Consider the following 24,599-nt stretch of genomic DNA (forward strand, 5'->3'; position numbering starts at 1 on the left):
GCAGAAATCATTAAAAAACGAAACTCAGTTGACAGTAAAATGTTGTCGCAATTGTTGGATATGACTTTAAAGCATAACCAAGCATGCATCACTATAGCCCTTGTCTCAAAGTAGGTGTACTGTCACCACATGTCACATCACACCCTGACTTATTTGGAATTTTTCGCTGTTTTCCAGTGTGTAGTGTTTTACTTCTTGTTTTGCGCTCCTATTTTGGTGGCTTTTTCTCTTTTTGTTGGTATTTCCCTGTGGCAGTTTCTTTTGAGCAATATTTCCCGTATCTGCTTTGTTTCAGCAATCAAGACTATTTAAGTTGTTTTTATCCTTCTTTGCGGGGACATTGTTGATTGTGATGTTCGGATGTAGATTGTGGACGCCGTCTTTGCTCCACAGTAAGTCTTTGCTGTCGTCCAGCATTCAGTTTTAGTTTCGTTCTGCATAGCCTTCCCTAAGCTTCAATGCCTTTTCCTAGGGGCATTAGACCCCTTTTTACCTGCACCCTGCCTCCCGCTGTATCCCACATTTACAAAGCAATTAGCTACCGGCTGCCACCTACTGATATGGAAGAGTATTACACGGTTACGCTACAGCAGGGGTCACCAACATGGTGCCCGCGGGCACCAGGTCGCCCGTAAGGACCAGATGAGTAGCCCGCTGGCCTGTTCTAAAAATAGCTCAAATAGCAGCACTTATCAGTGAGCTGCCTCTATTTTGTTTAAATTTTATTTATTTACAAGCAAGCTGGTCTCTCTTTGCTCAACATTTTTAATTCTAAGAGGGACAAAACTCAAATAGTATTTGAAAATCCAAGAAAATATTTTAAAGACTTGGTCTTCACTTGTTTAAATAAATTCATTTTTTTTTTGTACTTTGCTTCTTATAACTTTTAAAAAGACAATTTTAGAGAAAAAATACAACCTTAAAAATTATTTTAGGATTTTTAAACACACATACCTTTTTACCTTTTAAATTCCTTCCTCTTCTTTCCTGACAATTTAAATCAATGTTCAAGTACATTTATTTTTTTTATTGTAAAGAATAATGAATACATTTTAATTGAATTCTTCATTTTAGCTTCTGTTTTTTCGACGAAGAATATTTGTGACATATTTCTTTAAACTTATTATGAATACAATTCAAAAAAAAAATCTTCTGGCAAATCTAAAAAATCTGTAGAATCAAATTTCAATATTATTTCAAAGTCTTTTGAATGTCTTTTAAAATTTCTATTCTGGAAAATATAGAAGAAATAATGATTTGTCTTTGTTAGAAATATAGCTTGGTCCAATTTGTTATATATTTCAACAAAGTGAAGATTGGATTTTAACCTATTTAAAACATGTCATCAAAATTCTAAAATTAATCTTAATCAGGAAAAATTACTAATGATGTTCCATAAATTCTTTTTTTAATTTTTTCAAAAAGATTCGAATTAGCTAGTATTTTCTCTTCTTTTTTCCGGTTGAATTTTGAACTTTTAAGAAACTATGTTTCAAAATTTTATTAAAATTTTTTCTCCTTTTTTAAACCGTTCATTTAAGTTTTTTTTCATCATTTATTCTCTGCAAAAAACCTTCTGTAGAAGGAAAAAAAATATACGACGGAATGACGGACAGAAATTGTCATGCCTGTGAATCAGGTCTTATGTTTGATCATGTTATGTTTAGTTTTTTGGACATTCAGCTTTACCTTTTTGCACATACTGGTTTGTTTTGTTACCATGACAACTCATTAATTTTCACCTTGCCCTCCTAGTTAGGCCCAGTCCCTGAGCTCTCACACCTGTTTGTAATTAGCACAGACAGTACTTAAGTCATTTGTTTTCTATTCCTCGGCCTGGGAACTTTGCGATTGCATTTTGCCTTCATGCCTGCATGTTGCTTACTGCTTGCTGCACATCCTTCATGCCCTCCATCACCTGCCACGCACCTAGCTGTTCATGCCTCTTGTTTTTGTCACAGTAAGTGTTTTGTTTTAGTTATTATAGCCATGCCATCATGCTGTTTTTGTTCATAGTTCATTCATGCCATCGTACAAGTGTTTTTGTTTCCTGTTTGTATTTTGTAGTCTAGTATTATACCTCCTTGTGAGCGCCCTTTGTTTAGTTTTTTGTATTTAGTGTATAAATAGATACCATGTACCTGAACTCACGCCTGGCTCATCCAGTATTCCCTCAGCGTCGAAGGAGCAAAACCAATCCATGTCACAGTCCTGACAGAAATACCTTTTTTAAATTTTTTTTTTTAAATTTATCTCTTTCTATGTATATTTATTGTGAGAAATCATTAAGATTTTAATTTAAAGATAATTATTAATTATTAGTAACATAGGATTAAAGGTAAATTGAGAAAAATTATTTTTGGCAATTTATTTAAGTGCGTATCAAACTGGTAGCCCTTCGCATGAATCAGTACCCAAGAAGTAGCTCTTGTTTTCAAAAAGGTTGGTGACCCCTGCTCTACAGAAACTCGACAACAACACTTAATTTGCAGACTATAATTACTGGTTTTCAAAAAATATTTTTAACCCAAATAGGTAAAAAAATTGATAATCACCCACGGCACACCAGACTGAATCTCACGGAAAAATAGTGTGCCGCAGCACAGTGGTTGAAAAACACTGGCATAAAGCGCATTATGATTTGTGTCCAACCCAGGGGTCGGGAACCTTTTTGGCTGAGAGAGCCATGAAAGCCAAATATTTTAAAATGTATTTCCGTGAGAGCCGTATAATATTTTTCAACATTGAATACAACTAAATGCGTGCATTTTAAAGTAAGACCAACAGTATCATAAGTCTTGTATTCTATTTAATAACATTGTTATTCTGAAGCTAACCTATAATGAATAATCATTAATAACTGCGTCTTCTTGAACAAATGCGGTAGGAAATGGATGGATGGATTAAAATGCATGAGAATGTTTTCTATTTGGAACGTTATTTTTAGCACTGTGATTACCAGCGGAATTATTCATAATAATCGTGTTAAGCAATGTCAGCTAAGATTTATCGAAAAGCCAGATCATGGGTGTCAAATTCTGGCCCGCGGGCTAAATTTGGCCCGCCGTGTAATTTAATTTGGCCCTTGAGGCAATATCAAATTAACATTACAGCAGCGGTGCCGCTGTAAAACCGCAATTTCTCACACTTGCCAATCCTCTCGAAGTTCAGTGCACCTCCCGAAAATCTCCCGGGGGAAGCATTCTTCCGATTTTCACCCGGACAAAAATATTGAGGGCGTGCCTTAAAGGCACTGCCTTTAGCATTCTCTACAACCTGTCGTCACATCCGCATTTCCTCCATACAAACAGCGTGCAGGCCCACTCGCATCATATATGCGGCTATTACACACACATAAAAGTGAATGCAAGGCATGCTTGGTCAACAGCCATACAGGTCACACTGAGGGTGGCCGTATAAACTTTAACACTGTTACAAATATGCGCCACACTGTGAACTCACGCCAAACAAGAATGACAAACACATTTCGGGAGGACATCCGCACTGTAACATAACAGAAACACAACAAAACAAAGACCCAAAACCCCTTGCAGCACTAACTCTTTCGGGACGCTACAATATATTTTGATATTTACCTGAAGCTAACACATAATAAATGATTTATATGGGGCGGCATACCTCGGTTGGTAGAGTGGCCGTGCCAGCAACTTGAGGGTTGCAGGTTCGATTCCTGCTTGTGCCATCCTAGTTACTGCCGTTGTGTCCTTGGGCAAGACGCTTTACCCACCTGCTCCCAGTGCCACCCACACTGGTTTAAATGTAACTTAGATATTGGGTGTCACTATGTAAAGCGCTTTAAGTCACTTGAGAAAAAGCGCTATATAAATGTAATTCACTTCACTTCACCTCAGAAGGCTGCAAATAGAAAAGAGGCATTACATTTGTATTTAAATTTTATTTGAAAAGCCATTGATATTTTTTAATTATTATTATTATTTGAAGCTCAATTTTGCATTTCACAATAAAGTTACTGTATATAATCCTTGGTCAACAGCCATACAGGTCACACTGAGGGTGGCCGTATAAACAACTTTAACACTGTTACAAATATGCGCCACACTTTGAACTCACACCAAACAAGAATGACAAACACATTTCGGGAGAACATCTGCACTGTAACATGACATAAACACAACAAAACAAATACCCAGAACCCCTTGCAGCACTAACGCTACAATATATTTTGATATTTACCTCAGAAGGCTGCAAATAGAAAAGAGGCATTGCATTTGCATTTAAATTTTATTTGAAAAGCCATTGACATTTTTTAATTATTATTATGTGAAGCTCAATTTTGCATGTCACAATAAATTTACTGTATATGAGCATTGCTTGTTCAATATTTAATGCAACACTTTTGTCCCACTCTGTATTTGAGTTGGACACCCATGAGCCAGATGCAGTCATCAGGGCATACTTGGTCAACAGCCATACAGGTCACACTGAGGGTGGCCGTACAAACAACTTTAACACTGTTACAAATATGCGCCACACTCTGAACCCAAGCCAAACAAGAATGACAAACACATTTCGGGAGAACATTTGCACTGTAACATGACATAAACACAACAAAACAAATACCCAGAACCCCTTGCAGCACTAACGATACAATATATTTTGATATTTACCTCAGAAGGCTGCAAATAGAAAAGAGGCATTACATTTGCATTTAAATTTTATTTGAAAAACCATTGATATTTTTTAATTATTATTTTTCGAAGCTCAATTTTGCATTTCACAATAAAGTTACTGTATATAAGCATTGCTTGTTCAATATTTAATGCAAAACTTTTGGCCCACTCTGTATTTGAGTTGGACACCCATGAGCCAGATGCAGTCATCAAGGCATACTTGGTCAACAGCCACACAGGTCACACTGAGGGTGGCCGTATAAACAACTTTAACACTGTTACAAATATGCGCCACAGTGTGAACTCACACCAAACAAGAATGACAAACACATTTCGGGAGAAGATCTGCACTGTAACATGACATAAACACAACAAAACAAATACCCAGAACCCCTTGCAGCACTAACGCTACAATATATTTTGATATTTACCTCAGAAGGCTGCAAATAGAAAAGAGGCATTGCATTTGCATTTAAATTTTATTTGAAAAGCCATTGATATTTTTTAATTATTATTATTTTTTGAAGCTCAATTTTGCATTTCACAATAAAGTTACTGTATATGAGCATTGCTTGTTCAATATTTAATGCAAAACTTTTGGCCCACTCTGTATTTGAGTTGGACACCCATGAGCCAGATGCAGTCATCAAGGCATACTTGGTCAACAGCCACACAGGTCACACTGAGGGTGGCCGTATAAACAACTTTAACACTGTTACAAATATGCGCCACACTGTGAACCCACACCAAACAAGAATGACAAACACATTTCGGGAGAACTTCTGCACAACAAAACAAATACCCAGAACCCCTTGCAGCACCAACGCTACAATATATTTTGATATTTACCTCAGAAGGCTGCAAATAGAAAAGAGGCATTACATTTGTATTTAAATTTTATTTGAAAAGCCATTGATATTTTTTAATTATTATTATGTGAAGCTCAATTTTGCATGTCACAATAAAGTTACTGTATATAAGCATTGCTTGTTCAATATTTAATGCAAAACTTGTTTGGGTCCCTATTAAAAGGTTAATTTGTTCAACATTAATTTGTTCAGTTTTAAATTTTGGCCCACTCTCTATTTGAGTTTGACACCCCTGTCATCAAAAGAGCCACATCTAACCCTATTGTTTCTCAACAATAATGTTTTCACTCACAGACATAAAACTTAATGATTGTCTGTCAGTATTCTTGCTAAATGACAGGGATTAACTGTGATTGGAGTTGTCGGGCGCATGCGCAGACGCTGACGTGCTGCCCAGATGGGCACATTTCTCTCTCCGCGGCGCAGCGGGCGATAAAAGGGCAGACATGCGAGAGGGGAGCGCACCTCTCCTGCTGAGGAGCGCTCGGCGCAGGGTGGGCGGAACCGCCGTGACACCTGCGTGCTCCTCACCCACGCTCAGCTCCCCTCGTCGGCCGCAGACGCAACAATCCGCCTGCCGCCCGTGCGTAAAAGTCTGAGGAGGACGCGCGCCTTCCACCTCCCCCTCGCCGGATGGCTTGAGTGCGCGCTCCGGACAGCTCCGAGAGCCGAATGGTTCGGCTCCAAACTTGTCGGCATGATCGACTCCAACGTCAGCCTGAGCTGCGTACACTGTCCCGAGGGAGGAGCCGCCACCACGGTCAAGTACGAGGAGGTCTCCGGTTCCCTGCCGCCGCCCTCCCTCAGCTCCACCGGGCACCTGGTGGTGGCCGTGTGCCTGGGCTTCATCGGCACCGTGGGGTTCCTCTGCAACTTTGTGGTGCTGGCCATGTTCCTCCGGTACCGGGCCCTGCGCACGCCCATGAACCTCCTCCTGGTGAGCATCTCGGCCAGCGACCTGCTGGTGTGCGTGCTTGGGACACCCTTCAGCTTCGCGGCCAGCATCCAGGGACGCTGGCTGATCGGGCGGGCGGGCTGCGTCTGGTACGGCTTCGTTAACGCCTGTTTGGGTGAGTCCTCAGCACTTTTATATCACCCTTTTTTTTTTTTTAGAACAGGCATTGACATAACCAGGTTTCTACATGCAGGCAGGTGCAAGTGTTTTGCATGTAATCTCATCCAAATGTTGTCTTTACTGATTTTCCCTAAATCAAAGTGAGGCTCAGGGGCCATTTGAGTTGAGTTTGTGTTTATTTCGTAACATGATACATCACAATTTACAGTTTCTCTATTCCAGTGTTTCTCAACCACTGTGCCGCGGCACACTAGTGCAGCGGACCCCTGGGGGCAGGGACTCAAAGTCAGAAAAGGGCAGGACATTTTTTTTTGTTTGTTTTTTTTACACTGGTGGTCCCCAACCACCGTGCTGTGGCCCGATTGGTACCGGGCCGCGGAATAATTTCTTAATTCATTTTTATTTAAATCAACATAAAAAACCAAATATACACTTACAATTACTGCACCAACCACAAAAACCTCACTTTTTCATGACAAAAACTTCCCTTTTTCATGACAAAGAAAAAATGAAAATAAAAAAATATTATTGTAAACAATAATAATTACATTTTAATTTAATTCTTCATTTTAGCTTCTGTTTTTTCGACAAAGAATATTTGTGAAATATTTTGTTCAAACTTATTATGATTAAAATTCAAAACAATTATTCCGGCAAATCTATAAAAACTGTAGAATCAAATTTAAATCCTATTTCAAAGTCTTTTGAATTTCTTTTAAAATTTTTGTTCTGGAAAATCTAGAAGAAATAATGATTTGTCTTTGTTAGAAATATAGCTTGGTCTAATTTGTTATATATTCTAACAAAGTGCAGATTGGATTTTAACCTATTTAAAACATGTCATTAAAATTCTAAAATTAATCTTAATCAGGAAAAATAACTAATGATGTTCCATAAATTATTTTTTAAATTTTTTCAAAAAGATTCGAATTAGCTGTTTTTTCTCTTCTTTTTTTTCGGTTAAATTTTGAACTTTTAAGAAACAATTTTTCAAAATTTAATTTTAATTTTTTCTCTTTTTTTAAAACGTTAAATTCAGTTGGTTTTTTTTCATAATTTTTCTCTGCAAAAAACCTTCTGTAGAAGGAAAAAAAATATACGACGGAATGACGGACAGAAATTGTCATGCCTGTGAAGCAGGTCTTATGTTTGATCATGTTATGTTTGGTTTTTTGGACATTCAGCTTTACCTTTTTGCACTTCCTGGTTTGTTTTGTTACCATGACAACTCATTGATTTTCACCTTGCCCTCCTAGTCACGCCCCGTCCCTCAGCTCTCACACCTGTTTGTAATTACCACAGCCAGTACATAAGTCATTTGTTTTCTATTCCTCGGCCTGGGAACTTTGCGATTGCATTTTGCCTTCATGCCTGCATATTGCTTACTGCTTGCTGCACATCCTTCATGCTCTCGATCAGTGCAGTGGACCCCTGGGGGTACTTGAAGGTATGCCAAGGGGTACGTGAAATTAAAAAAAAAAATATTCCAAAATTAGCAACAATTCAAATATCGTTTATAAATATATTTATTGAATAATACGTCAACAAAATATGAATGTAAGTTCATAAACTGTGAAAAGAAATGCAACAATGCAATATTCAGTGTTGACAGCTAGATTTTTTTGTGGACATGTTCCATAAATATTTTTAAAGGCCTACTGAAAATGAGATTTTCTTATTTAAACGGGGATAGCAGGTCCATTCTACGTGTCATAGTTGATCATTTTGCGATATTTCCATATTTTTGCTGAAAGGATTTAGTAGAGAACATCCACGATAAAGTTCGTAACTTTTGGTCGCTAATAAAAAGAGCCTTGCCTGTACCGGAAGTAGCAGACGATGTGCGCGTGACGTCACGGGTTTGTAGGGCTTTTCACATCCTCACATTGTTTATAATTATAGCCACCAGCAGCAAGAGCGATTCGGACCGAGAAAGCGACAATTCCCCCGTTTATTTGAGCGAAGATGAAAGATTTGTGGATGAGGAAAGTTAGAGTGAAGCACTAGAGGAAAAAAAAAAAAGACAACGGCAGTGGGAGCGATTCAGATGTTATTAGACACATTTACTCGGATAATTCTGGAAAATCCCTTATCTGCTTATTGTGTTACTAGTGTTTTAGTGAGATTATTGGGACAGCGTGGCACAGTGGAAGAGTAGCCGTGCACAACCCGAGGGTCCCTGGTTCAATCCCCACCTAGTACCAACCTTGTCACGTCCGTTGTGTCCTGAGCAAGACACTTCACCCTTGCTCCCGATGGGTGCTGGTTAGCGACTTGCATGGCAGCTCCCTCCATCAGCGTGTGAATGTGTGTGTGAATGGGTAAATGTGGAAGTGAAGTGTGAAGTGAATTATATTTATATAGCGCTTTTCTCCAGTGACTCAAAGCGCTTTACATAGTGAAACCCAATATTTAAGTTACATTTAAACCAGTGTGGGTGGCACTGGGAGCAGGTGGGTAAAGTGTCTTGCCCAAGGACACAACGGCAGTGACTAGGATGGCGGAAGCGGGAATCGAACCTGCAACCCTCAAGTTGCTGGCACGGCCGCTCTACCAACCGAGCTATACCGCCCCACAGTATTACTGCACCAACCACAAAAACCTCCCCCCTTCATGACAAAAACGTCCCTTTTTCATGGTGGTTGGGGACCACTGTCTTACGTGAATGAGCTAATTAATATTATTTGATACTTTATGGCAACGTGTTAACAATTTCACACATAAATCGCTCCTGAGCAGAAGTCGCACCCCCGGCCAAACTATGAAAAAAACTGCGACCCATAGTCCGAAAAACACGGCACATTTAAGTTTGTGAATGGAGGTTCCGCTGTACGGGCACTTGTGGGAAATTATCCCGTAGGAGTCTGTATACTTTTAGAAGAGTTGAATGTTTTGGCGTTGCTTTCAAGTATGACTTTTGATCATCGGTGGAAGTAAACCGAGCCGACCGGGTCGCCGACGCGTCTTCTACGTTGGCTTGCGCGCCGTCTCGCAGGGGAGGGCATTCTCGCACCGGCAGCCGGGCCGGGTGGATCGGTCGTAGCAGCCCTGGCAGACGGCGACGCATCCCCTGAAGTAGTATCAAAGCGCTTTGAGTACCTTGAAGGTAGAAAAGCGCTATACAAGTATAACCCATCTATCATTGAACCCATTTATTATAAAGTCATACCCGAAAGTCGGAGGGCCGCGGTGACCGCCAGTGTCTCTGAGAGAAGCCAATGGAGGAGCCAAGATCACAGCTGCTGCAGGAGGAAGGACGCTAACTCAGCACAAGTCTCCAGTAAGAGCCGACTTAATATCACAATTTTTATCATCCAAAAACTTGCTGGTTGACATGTGGTAGAGAAACATGTTCGCCAAAGCTTCACAACAAACAAAGAAACACAGGCTGTGTTTGGGTTGCTAAAGGCAGCTGCAATCCACCGCTCTCCATTATTAATTGAACAAATTGCAAAAGATTCAGCAACACAGATGTCCAGAATACTGTGTAATTATGCGATGAAAAGAGACTATTTTTAGCCGTGTTTGGTGCTGGGCTAAAATGTCCCCTCCAACCAATAACGTCACAAACACGCGTCATCATTCCGCGACGTTTTCAACAAGAAACTCCGCAGGAAATTTAAAATTGCAATTTAGTAAACTAAAAAGGCCGTATTGGCATGTGTTGCAATGTTAATATTTCATCATTGATATATAAACTATCAGACTGCGTGGTCGGTAGTAGTGGGTTTCAGTAGGCCTTTAAAGATTTTTTTGGTGAAGAAATGTTTAGAATTAAGTTCATGAATCCAGATGGATCTCTATCACAATCCCCAAAGACGGCACTTCTATGTGTAGAAATCTTTATTTATGATTGAATCACTTGTTTGTTTTTCAACAAGTTTTTAGTTATTTTTTTCTTTTTTTCCCCAAATAGTTCAAGAAAGACCACTACAAATGAGCAATATTTTGCACTGTTATACAATTTAATAAATCAGAAACTGAGGACATAGTGCTGTATTTTACTTCTATATCTTTTTTTCAACCAAAAATGCTTTGCTCTGATTAGGGGGTACTTGAATTAAAAAAACGTTCACAGGGGGTACATCACTGAAAAAAGGTTGAGAACCATTGCAGTAGAGATAATGTTTGGTGTGCCATGGGACTGGTGTTGTGACGATACACATTTTTTGTTAGCGGTACCGGTACTAAAATTATTTCGATACTTTTCTAATTAAAGGGGACCACAAAAAATTTCATTATTGGCTTTATTTGAACAAAAAAACAAAAAAAATAGGGTACTTATTGTTGTTAAGTCCGGAAATAAAATAGTGAACATACATGACAACTTGTCTTTTAGTAGTAAGTAAACAAACAAAGGCTCCTAATTTAGCTGCTGACATATGCAGTCACATATTGTGTCATTTATCATTCTATTATTTTGTCAACATTATTAAGGACATGTGGTAGAAAATGAACTATTAATCTACTTGTTTACTCACTGTTAATATCTGCTTACTTTCTCTTTTAACATGTTCTATCTACACTTCTGGTAAAATGTAATAATCACTTATTCTTCTGTTGTCTGATACTTTACATTAGTTTTGGACGATACCACAAATTTGGGTATCAATCCGATACAGAGTAATTATAGGATCATACATTGGTCATAATCAAAGTCCTCGTGTGTCCAGGGACATATTTCTTGAGTTTATAAACATAATATATATTTCAATCAATCAATCAATGTTTACTTATATAGCCCTAAATCACTAGTGTCTCAAAGGGCTGCACAAACCACTACGACATCCTCGGTAGGCCCACATAAGGGCAAGGAAAAATTCACACCCAGTGGGACATCGGTGACAATAATGACCCAGTGGGACGTGGGTGACAATGATGACTATGAGAACCTTGGAGAGGAGGAAAGCAATGGATGTCGAGCGGGTCTAACATGATACTGTGAAAGTTCAATCTATAATGGATCCAACACAGTCGCGAGAGTCCAGTCCAAAGCGGATCCAACACAGCAGCGAGAGTCCCGTTCACAGCGGAGCCAGCAGGAAACCATCCCAAGCGGAGGCGGATCAGCAGCGCAGAGATGTCCCCAGCCGATACACAGGCAAGCAGTACATGGCCACCGGATCGGACCGGACCCCTTCCACAAAGGAGAGGGGGACATAGAAGAAAAATAAAAGAAACGGCTGATCAACTGGTCTAAAAAGGGAGTCTATTTAAAGGCTAGAGTATACAAATGAGTTTTAAGGTGATATATATTTAAGGTAATATATATTTAAAAAAAAACAAAAGATGTTGTGATGCCAAAAAATATCAACGTAATCATAGCAGTATCGACTAGATACGTGCTTGTACTTGATATCATTACAGTGGATGTTAAGTGCAGATCCCCCAATGAAGTTTGTTTACATTTTGACGCCGGTGAGCTACGGTGTGTAGTGAAGCATGTTTAGCTATTCCTCGTCCTGCAGGGATGAAACTTGTAAAAACCTTACTTTATTTGTCGCCATGGAGACCAGGATTAATGATTTAGAAGTGGCTAAAACACTGCTGACGGTGGATGGAGGTTAGCCGCTAGCTAGCTCGCCATGTCTTAAAGCACCTCTTCCTGAGGGCGTTTCAGTGTTATAACTTCACCTTTATCTTTAGTTTTCAACCTAAAATGCGTCCGTTCTCCCTTTTCTGTTTACACACCGTGTCTGCTTGTAAGTACTCTGTGATTGTGCGCTGCCGAAGATGCTCGTCTGTTCGTAAACCAGCAATGTGACTTCGATGTGGGCGCTGGGGAGGTGCGGGACCGGTACGTTTCAGAGACGGTATCGTACCGAAAAATTATTCATTAGTGTTGCGGTACTATACTAATACCGGTATACCGTACAACCCTACGTAATTTCACCTAATTGGGTTAAAAATATTTTATGCAAACCAGTAATTATAATCCGCAAATAATTTGCCGTTGTTGAGTGTCTGTACTGTCTAGAGCTCAGCATATCAGCAGGTAGCTAATTGCTTTATAGATTCTGAGAACAAGGTTTGTTGCGATCACAGTATGCGGGAGGCAGCATACAGGCAAAAAGGTATCTAATGCTTTAACCAAAAATAAACAAAAGGCGAGTGCCGCTAAGAAAAGGCATTGAAGCTTAAGGATGGCTATGCAAAATGAAACTAAAACTGAACTGGCTGCAAAGTAAACAGAAACAGAATGCTGGACGACAGCAAAGACTTACAGCGGGTGGAGCAGATGGCGTCCACAAAGTACATCCGTACATGACAACCAACACTCAAAATAGGAGCGAAAGACAAGAACTAAAACACTACACACAGGAAAACGGCAAAAAACTCCAAATAAGTCACGGCGTGATGTGACAGGTCGTGATAGTACACCTACTTTGAGACAAGAGCTATAGTGACGCATGGTAGGTGATGGTTTGAATTACTATCCAACAACTGCGAGAACGACTTTTTACTGTCAATATCGGCTGCTGAGTTTCATTTTATTATGTTTTCTGCTGGCGGTGGGCCTCGGGATTTTTTTCAATAAAAAATTGTGCCCTGGCTCAGAAAAGGTTGAAAAACACTGCTCTAGTCAACATGTTCGAAAAGGAGTAGGAAGAAGCAGAGCTTATTTAATCCTACCCCTTTTCCTTTACATAGCAGTTGATCAAACTTTTGTTCACTTCCTGTTTTCAATTTATTCACAATAGACTCCATAACTAATATTATTAAACATAAATAAATAATCAGTGACGTAAGTTATATTTCATATGGTGAGATAAATACGATTACCGTATTTCCTTGAATTGCCGCAGGGCATATAGTGCGCGCCTGCCTTGAATTACTGCCGGGTCAAACTCTCTTCGCAAAATAATTAGCGCATGCTTAGTATTACCGCCTGGTCAAAAACTCGTCACGTCACGAGTGACACTTCCGCTGTCATCATTTTTAAAATGGAGGAGGCTGATTTCAATACCGGTAATGTGAAATCGCACAAAGGGAAGAAGATTAAGAACTATTCAGTAGGATTTAAAGTCCAAGCTTACATCACACTCAAATTTGTACTGCATGCCTTTGGTAAGTGCCGGAATGAGAAGAGGTTTTGAAATAATTTCCGCATGCTTACTTTTGCCGCATGCCTTTGGTAAGCGCAGGAGTGAGAAGAGGTTTTAAATTAATTAGCGCCCCGGCGGCAATTCAAGGAAATACGGTATCTAGAAATGTTGTCGAAAAAAACACAAAAAAAACATAAGAATTGATACATAATTGGGGGATATTTTGATATACATATGTATATCAAAACTTAGTGCCTGATTTGTTATGCGACAAATTGTATTATTATTAGTTATTTTCTGTCACTGGATGTATTAACTCATGCTCACGTCATCATTTTGCTCTTTGCTCCATTCACCGCTACACTATAATTTCAAAAGCTGTGCACATGTTATTTATTTAAGTGCTTGTTTGCATTTGTAGTTAATCAATTTTATTTATTGTTTTCATTGAAATAAGAGAGCGCAACTGAACAAGTTCTAGTTTATTAAACATATTTGGCCAGTCAAGCTGATTCTGATTAGTATTATTATCTTGACTGCACTTAAATGTAGAATATATGTAGAATATATTTATAGTATTCATATATTATATATATCATATATGTTATATATTATACATTATTGTCTATTGTTAGTGAACTGTGGTGCTGAATTTCCCCAAGGTATCAATAAAGTACTTTATATTCTATTCTATTCTATTTTTTTTTTAATACATAAAATTATTTTGTTAATTTTTTTCTTTACATACCTACCCAAGCACCTGGACACCCCTGAAATTACTACAGATTGTACACTTTGTTACCTACAACACAACTCTAACACTAAGGTTTGTCTTTAAACTTATTTAATATCTTTTTCCAGCATTTTTTAAAAAGGGGAACATTATCACAATTTCAAAAGGGTTAAAAACAATAAAAATCAGTTCCAAGTGGCTTGTTTTATTTTTTGAAGTTTTTAAAAAAATTTTTACCGGTCCCGGAATATCCCTAAATAAAGCTTTAAAGTGCCTTATTTTCGCTATCTTCGAAACCACTATCCATTTCCCTGTGACGTCATACAGTGCTGCCAATACAAACAACATGGCGGTTACCACAGCAAGATATAGCGACATTAGCTCGGATTCAGAATTGGATTTCAGCGGCTTAAGTATGGAGTATGGAGGCAGATAGCGAAAACGAAATTGAAGAAGAAATTGAAGCTATTGAGCTATTGACGCGATTCGGCCATAGCGTGGGTGTACCTAATGAAGTGGCCCATAGCATGGCTGCCTTATTAGCATCGCCGGTAAAATATGCAGACCAAACGATCAGGACTTTCGCATCTTGTGACACTGGAGCAATTTAAATCCGTCGATTGGTAAGTGTTTGTTTCGCATTAAATGTGGGTATCTAGTTTCAAATGTACATACAGCTAGCGTAAATAGCATGTTAGCATCGATTAGCGTAGCATGTTAGCATTGATTAGCTGGCAGTCATGGCGTGACCAAATATGTCTGATTAGCACATAAGTCAACAACATGGACAAAATTCACCTTTGTGATTTCGTTGACTTAATCGTTGCAAATGCATCTGCAGGTTATCCATACATCTCTGTGCCATGTCTGTCTTAGCATCGCTGGTCAAATGTGAAGACACTCTGGTACATTCAGTGGGGGTCTGGCGGCAGATTTCTTGCCAGTGGTGCAACTTGAATCCCTCCCTGTTAGTGTTGTTACACCCTCCGACAACACACCGACGAGGCATGATGTCTCAAAGGTTCCAAAAAATAGTCAAAAAACGGAAAATAACAGGGCTGAGACCCGGTGTTTGTAATGTGAAAATGAATATGGCGGGTGTGTTACCTCGGTGACGTCACGTTCTGACGTCATCGCTAAAAGATCGATAAACAGAAAGGTGTTTAATTTGCCAAAATTCACCCATTTAAAGTTCGGAAATCGGTTTAAAAAATACACGGTCTTTTTTCTGCAACATCAAGGTATATATTGACGCTTACATAGGTTTGATGATAATGTTCCCCTTTTAAATAAAAAAAATATACAAAAATGGGACCTGTATCCTAAAAGTTAAAGTTAAAGTAGCAATGATTGTCACACACACACTCGGTGTGGCGAAAAAATTCTCTGCTTTTGACCCATCACACTTGATCCCCTCTGAAGGGGTGAGGGGAGAAGTGGGCAGCAGCAGTGACTTTTCGTGATGCGGCCATTAGTGGAAAAAATGTTTGGACATCCCTTTCTGAAACGAAAAAGCAGCCGCCCTTATTATTGATGGGTCTTGGGTCACTTGAACTGAAAACAGACCGAAGGCACCGACCGTGTTAAAATGACAGCAAAAAGCATGCAGCATTTATGTAAGAGAAAATGCATTGGAACTGTGTGTGTGTGTGTGTGTGTGTGTGTGTGTGTGTGTGTGTGTGTGTGTGTGTGTGTGTGTGTGTGTGTGTGTGTGTGTGCGTGCGTGTGTGTGTGTGTGTGTGTGTGTGTGTGTGTCTTTAAAAGCCTATTTTACAAGCTATTTGTGAAATCTAACTTGGTGCGGTTTGCAAAATATAAAAATAAACTAAGTTTTCAATCCAAGAGATAGAATTTTGGTTCTGAATATTTAAATAATAAGTCAAAAAAAGCTCCTTCAAAATGTATTTTACACAGAGACCCTAAAGGGACATGGGGCAAAAAATTATTTGGGGGGAACATTTTTTTTTTTTAAAGATATTTTCTCGTGCGCACGAAATACATATCTAAAAAAAAAAAAAAAAAAGTTCCCTCCCCAATTTTTTTCCCCCTCATGTCCCTTTAGGGCAAGGGTGTCAAACTCAAATACAGAGTGGGCCAAAATTTTAAACGGAACAAAGCTGCGGGCCAAGGTTGAACAAATTAACCTTTTAATAGGGACCCAAACAAGTTTTGCATTAAATATTGAACAAGCAAGGCTTATATAACTTTAGTGACATGCAAAATCCAGTTTCAAATAATAATAATAATAATGAAAAGAATATCAATGGCATATCCAATACAATTTAAATAAAAATGTTGTGTTTTTTTTTCTATTTGCAATCTTCTGAGGTAAATATCAAATTTTTTCCACAGGCAAATAATAAATTTGAAAATAAAATAACAATAATGAATGAACCAAACATTCAAGCCTTGAAGTAGCAAGAGAAAATTCATAAAGAAAACGTTAATTATTGGTCAGTTTGCTGGAAGTTTCCCGGAAGAGTTATTGCTGCAAGGGATTCTGGGTATTTGTTCTGTTGTGTTACGGTGCAGATGTTCACCCGAAATGTGTTTGTCATTCTTGTTTGGTGTGGGTTCACAGTGTGGCGCATATTTGTAACAGTGTTAAAGTTGTTGAAACGGCCGCCCTCAGTGTCCCCTGTATGGCTGTTGACCATAAAAGCCACAAATATTATGTGACACGCTGTTAGTATGGAAGAAAAGCGGACGTGACGACAGGTTGTAGAGAACGCTAAAGGCAGTGCCTTAAAAGCACGCCCCCAATATAGTTGTCCAGGTGGAAATCGGGAGAAATTCGGGAGAATGGTTGCCCCGGGAGATTTTCGGGAGGGGCACTGAACTTCGGGAGTCTACCGGGAAAATTAGGAGGGTTGGCAAGTATGAGTATTAGCGGTGAATGCAGTGTTACAACGGCACCGACGCTGTATAACACCGGCGGGCCAGCTCTAATGCTAAATTGATATTGCCTCAAGGGCCAAATTGAATTACACGGCGGGCCAGAGTTTGACACCCATGCCCTAAAGGGACATGGGGCAAAAAAAAATTCGGGGGGAACATTTTTTTTTTTTTTAAGATATTTTCTCGTGCGCATGAAATACATATCTAAAAAAAAAAAAATGTTACCCCCCAATTTTTCCCCCCTCATGTCCCTTTAGGGCCTCAGTAGGTAAGGGACATTATGAAAATTTTTTTTGGGGGGGGAACATTTTTTAGATATGTATCTCGTACGCACGGGATACATATCTAAAAAAAAAAAAAAAATAAAAAATGTTCCCCCCCAATTTTTATTTTCCTCATGTCCCTTCAGGGCCTCCATAGGTAAGCCACGTACAAAGACAAAAAAGCTCTTTCAAAGTATAGTCTACAGTATTTTTCTGGAATCCAAACTGATTAGTTTAACAGAATCTACAAAATAACCTGCATATTCAAACCACAAGACTGTATTTTGGTTCGGAATGAAGTGTATTATATTTATATAGCGCTTTTCTCAAGTGACTCAAAGCGCCTTACATAGTGACACCCAATATCTAAGTTACATTTAAACCAGTGTGGGTGGCACTGGGGGCAGGTGGGTAAAGTGTCTTGCCCAAGGACACAACGACAGTAACTAGGATGGCACAAGCGGGAATCGAACCTGCAACCCTCAAGTTGCTGGCACGGCCACTCTACCAACCGAGCTATCCCGCCTCAACTCAATGACTGAGTTAAGCCACATAATAGGTCAAAGAAAGTCCTTTCAAAGGATATTTTAAAATATTTTTTTAATGAAATCCTAGCTGGTAAACATAGTACAATATAAAAAAGAACTTTTGTATTCAATCACGAAATATGTCAAAAAAGCCATTTCAAAGTAATTTTTTTTAAAACATTTTTTGTGAAATGTAAACTGGTAAATATAGTTCAAAAATAACCTGCGTACTCAACCCAATAGACAAAATTTTGGTTCGAAGTAATGGCTTTTTTCCCCGATAGTCCAACTCTTAATTACCGATATCAACCGATATCGATATATACAGTTGTGGAATTAACACATTATTATGCCTAATTTTGTTGTGATGCACCGCTGGATGCATTAAACAATTTAACAAGGTTTTCCAAAATAAATAAACCCAAGTTATGGAAAAAAAAAATGCCAACATGGCACTGCCATATTTATTATTGAAGTCACAAAGAGCATTCTTTTTTTTTAACATGCCTCAAAACAGCAGCCTGGAATTTAAGACATGCTCTGCCTGAGAGGGCATGAGGAGGTTGAGGTGGGCAGGATTGAGGTGGGGGTGGTAGCAGGGTGAGTGGGGTGTATATTGTAGCGTCCTGGAAGAGTTAGTGCTGCAAGGGGTTCGGGGTATTTGTTCTGTTGCGTTTATCAATCAATCAATCAATGTTTACTTATATAGCCCTAAATCACTAGTGTCTCAAAGGGCTGCACAAACCACTACAACATCCTCGGTAGGCCCACATAAGGGCAAAGAAAAATTCACACCCAGTGGGACGTCGGTGACAATGATGACTATGAGAACCTTGGAGAGGAGGAAAGCAATGGATGTCGAGCGGGTCTAACATGATACTGTGAAAGTTCAATCCATAATGGATCCAACACAGTCGCAAGAGTCCAGTCCAAAGCGGATCCAACACAGCAGCGAGAGTCCCGTTCACAGCGGACCCAGCAGGAAAACATCCCAAGCGGAGGCGGATCAGCAGCGCAGAGATGTCCCCAGCCGATACACAGGCAAGCAGTACATGGCCACCGGATCGGACAGGACCCCCTCCACAAGGGAGAGTGGGACATAGGAGAAAAAGAAAAGAAACGGCAGATCAACTGGTCTAAAAAGGGAGTCTATTTAAAGGCTAGAGTATACAAATGAGTTTTAAGGTGAGACTTAAATGCTTCTACTGAGGTGGCATCTCAAACTTTTACCGGGAGGGCATTCCAGAGTACTGGAGCCCGAAATAAAAACGCTTTATAGCCCGCAGACTTTTTTTGGGCTTTGGGAATCACTAATATGTCGTGTTACGGTGCGGATGTTCTGCCAAAATGTGTTTGTCATTCTTGTTTGGTGTGGGTTCACAGTGTGGCGCATATTTGCGACAGTGTTAAAGTTGTTTATACGGCCACCCTCGGTGTGACGCGTATCGCTGTTGACCAAGTATGCCTTGCATTCACTTGTGTGTGTGTGAAACACTGTGGATATTATTACGCAAAGGACGTGGCTTTAAGGTTTATTGGTGCTCTGTACTTCTCCCTACATCCGTTTACACAGCGGTGTTTTGAAAAGTTATACATTTTTTACTTTTTGAAACCGATACCGATAATTTCTATTACATTTTAAAGCATTTATCGTCCGATAATATTGGCAGTCCGATATTATCAGACATCTCTATAAATAATGTTTATATTTAACCAAGCAGGTGGCATTTTGGTTTGGAATATTTAGTTACGTCACGTCATATGTTACCAAAGCTGTCCATTTAAGTTGTTGGTTAATGTTCTGTACTGTACATCCCATATGTGGTTGCAAGCTCCTACTATTTTGACTTGAAAATAGATGATAAAAGTGGTTAATTGTGGCACATTTATTGGACTTCTTTACCCTTTGGAAGCTCTTATAAGCCATTTTGGCCAACAACATGGGAGTGCAGGATAAATAATGAGCCTGCACACCCAAGGTAAGGCGTTAATGGATCGGAGCAAAGTGTTAGAGTGACGAGGATGATGATGATGATGATGTCGTCCATCTGCAGGCGGCTTGAAGCTGATAAAGGTCTAAAATGTTGTAACCCGCCATCATTTTACCGCGCTTCATAAACCCTAAGCTTCTCCTGCGCCCTGTTTCTCGACGCCCCCCCCCTCCCACTGGAATGGATTACGTCAGATTCTTGCTGCCGATTCTCGACCTTTATGTGATACCGTTCTCTCTGATTTAAACAAGTTTTTGATGCCAAACTGCAGAAAATAATCCCTCACAGGTTCAAAAAGTCAGCGCTGAATATATATATATATATATATAGGGATGGTTTAGTTCTTTTTGGAACAGGCTTAAGAGTGCTACACCACATGTTTGCACATAAGAACCGGCTTAAAAAAGTAGATGTGTTTCTGTCAGGGGGGTTCATCTGTGGATAATTCCCTAAAATGTTCCAGTTCCTTTCACATGTTTAAAAAACACTTTAAGACCAACGTCTTGGAAAAATATGTCACTCTTGAATCAACACAGTAGTTAAAGGCCTACTGAAACCCAGTACTACCCACCAGGCAGTCTGATAGTTTATACATCAATGATGAAATATTAACATTGCAACACATGCCAATACGGCCTTTTTAGTTTACTAAATTACAATTTTAAATTTCCCGGGAGTTTCGTCTTGGAAACGTCGTGTAACGATGACGTGTACGCAAGACGTCACGCGTTTTTAGGAAGTATGAGCGCTACGCACACACACAGCTAAAAGTCATCTGCTCTAACGGCATAATTACACAGTATTTTGGAGATCTGTGTTGCTGAATCTTTTGCAATTTGTTCAATTAATATTGGAGAAGTCACAGTAGAAAGATGGAGTTGGGAAGCTTTAGCCTTTAGCCACACAAACACACGGTGATTCCTTGTTTAAAATTCCCGGAGGTGAAACTTTAGTATGGATCACAGCCAGAGGTGGGTAGGAACGCGCTACATTTACTCCGTTACATTTACTTGAGTAACTTTTGGGATAAATTGTACTTCTATGAGTAGTTTTTATGCAACATACTTTTACTTTTACTTGAGTATATTTATAGAGAAGAAACGCTACTTTTACCCCGTTCCATTTATCTACATTCAGCTCGCTACTCGCTACTTTTTTTTATCGATCTATTAATGTTTGTTTTGGATAATGACAGAGCTTCAAAGTAGAATCTACGCATGCCTGCGTTTCACCAATCACATGCAGTCACTGGTGACGTTGGACCAATCAAACAGAGCCAGGCGGTCACATGACCGTGATACGTAAAACCCGACTTAAACATGTTGACAAACTTATTGGGGTGTTACCATTTAGTGGTCAATTGTACGGAATATGTACTGTACTGTGCAATCTACTAATAACATTTTAAATCAATCAATCAAAAGTGTAAAGGAAAAAAGACACTTTTTATTTCAACCGTACTTCCCGTCAAAAGCCTAAAGACTGATCGCACAGTTCCTGTCTTCACAATAAAAGTGCCGCTCCATCGCGCCTGCGTTAACAAAATAAGGGGATCTCCGAAAGCCAGCGCAAACAAGCTAGCAAGCTACGGAGTTTGCCGCCAATGTATTTCTTGTAAAGTGTATAAAAACAAATATGGAAGCTGGACAGTTAAGATGCCAAAAACCAACGACTTTCATGTGGTATTAGACAGAAAAGAGGAACTTTTTTTCTCCTCCATTTGAAAACGTGGACGTCTGATTCCAATCAATGCAAGTCATCAGAATCAGGTAATACACCAACTTATATTCTTGTCTTCATGAAAGATAGGAATCTATATGTTAAAGATGCATGTATATTCATTAAAACACCTTCAACATGTCAACAAAAACGGCAAAATAAATAAATATAAATTATATACTGTATATATAAATTTATGTATATATATATATATATATTTATATATATATGATTATAATATTATATTATTTAATATATATTAACGTTTTAGTTGCTTAAGAGCTATTCCTGGCTCTGAATTTGCTCATTGCTATTTTTATGTTTTTGTGCATTATTTGTTGCCGTAATCAGGTTACTCATCAGTTACTCAGTACTTGAGTAGTTTTTTCACAACATACTTTTTACTTTTACTCAAGTAAATATTTGGGTGACTACTCCTTACTTTTACTTGAGTAATAAATCTCTAAAGTAACTGTACTCTTACTTGAGTACAATTTCTGGCTACTCTACCCACCTCTGATCACGGCGGACATGGATCCCGACCGAATGTCAACCAGAAGGTTTCGGTGAGAAAATTGTGGTTAAAAAGTCGCCACTTATTGGATATCAGCTGAGCTTGTGCCGTCCATACAGCTGCCTTCGACACCCGTGAGACATTGGCGTCAAGACAACTGTGGACAAACCCCTCTTTAAACTCACTAAAACACTAGCAACACAATAGAAAGATAAGGGATTTCCCAGAATTATCCTAGTAAATGTGATTAAAAACATCGGAATATGTCCCAATGCTATCGCGTTTTTTTTTTTTTTTTCTAATCCGTCGCTATCAATTTCCTCAAACACGAATCTTTCATCCTCGCTCAAATTAATGGGGAAATTGTTGTTTTCTCGGTCCGAATAACTGTCTTTGTTGGAGGCTCCCATTAAAATCAATGTGAATATGTGAGGAGCCCCCACACTTGCGACGTCATCGTCTGCGACTTCCTGCAAAGGCGAAGCTTTTGCAGGAAGTACCAAAAGTGGCGAACTTTATCGTGGATGTTCTCTACTAAATCCTTTCAGCAAAAATATGGCAATACCGCGAAATGATCAAGTATGACACATGGAATGGACCTGCTATCCCCGTTTAAATAAGAAAATCTCATTTCAGTAGGCCTTTAATACTATGATCAATGTTAATTCAAAATCAAATGTGGGATATAAATAATAATGGAAGTATAATTGTTTGTATATAGTATATAATTGGTACAAAGGTTTAATTAATTTGTGTACATGGACATTTCACATGCCTTTACTGTGTATATAATTGAACAGTTTATGTTGTGTAAAAGGTGTATACATAATATGTTGCACAAAGGAAATTTCATAATTTTTTGGAAGTTCATCTTGTATTTGACATTGTTTATAACAGGCTTGGGCAATTATTTGGGCCACATTTAGAGAAAAAACGTGTCTGGGGGTAGGTGTATATATACATGTTATATATATATATATTAGGGCTGCAAATCTTTGGGTGTCCCATGATTCGATTCAATATCGATTCTTGGGGTCGCGATTCCATAATATATCGATTTTTTGGGGGATTTTTTTAGATTCAACGCGATTCTCAATTCAAAAACGATATTTTTCCGATTCAAAACGACTTTGTATTCATTCAATACATCGGATTTCAGCAGGATCTACCCCAGTCTGCTGACATGCTAGCAAAGTAGTAGATTTAAAAAAAAAAAGCTTTTATAATTGTAAAGGACAATGTTTTATCAACTGATTGCAAAAATTTAAATTTGTTTTAACTATTAAACGAACCAAAAATACGACTTATTTTGTCTTTGTGAAAACATTGGACACAGTGTGTTGTCAAGCTTATGAGATGCGACGCAAGTGTAAGCCACTGTGACACTATTGTTCTTTATTATTATTTTTATAAATGTCTAATGATAATGTCAATGAGGGATTTTTAATCACTGCTATGCTGAAATTATAACTAATATTGATACTGTTGTTGATAATATTCATTTTTGTTTCACTACTTTTGGTTTGTTCTGTGTTGTGTTTGTGTCTCCTCTCAATTGCTCTGTTTATTGCAGTTCTGAGTGTTGCTGGGTCAGGTTTGGTTTTGGAATTGGATTGCATTGTTATGGTATTGCTGTGTATTGGTTTGTTGGATTGATTAAAAAAAAAAAAAAAAAAGAGAGAATAGATTCTGAATTGCACAACATGAGAATCGCGATTAGTATTGGAATCGATTTTTTCCCACGCCTCTAATATATATATATATATATATATACATATATATATATATATGTATATATATATATATATATATATATATATGTATGTATGTAATCAATGGCTTTATCCTTTTAACATTGGGAACAGTACAATAATTCTGCCCAGGTTAATCCACATTAAACGGCCTCAAGTTGTTGCTCAGATTAAATAAAATGACCAAACTTATCTTCTACATCAGGGGTGCCCACACTTTTTCTGCAGGCGAGCTACTTTTCAATTGACCAACTCGAGGGGATCTACCTCATTTATATATATCATTTATATTTATTTATTTATGAAAGAGACATTTTTGTAAACAAGTTAAATGTGTTTAATGATAATACAAGCATGTGTAACACATATAGATGTCTTTCTTTCACCAAGACAAGAATATAAGTTGGTGTATTACCTGATTCTGATGACTTGCATTGATTGGAATCAGACAGTAATGATGATAACGCCCACATTTTCAAATGGAGGAGAAAAAAAGTTGTCCTTTCTGTACAATACCACATGAAAGTGGTTGTTTTTTGGCATCTAATTCATCCAGCTTCC

This window comes from Nerophis ophidion, linkage group LG15 (assembly GCF_033978795.1).
Source record: "Nerophis ophidion isolate RoL-2023_Sa linkage group LG15, RoL_Noph_v1.0, whole genome shotgun sequence".
Lineage (NCBI taxonomy): Eukaryota > Metazoa > Chordata > Actinopteri > Syngnathiformes > Syngnathidae > Nerophis > Nerophis ophidion.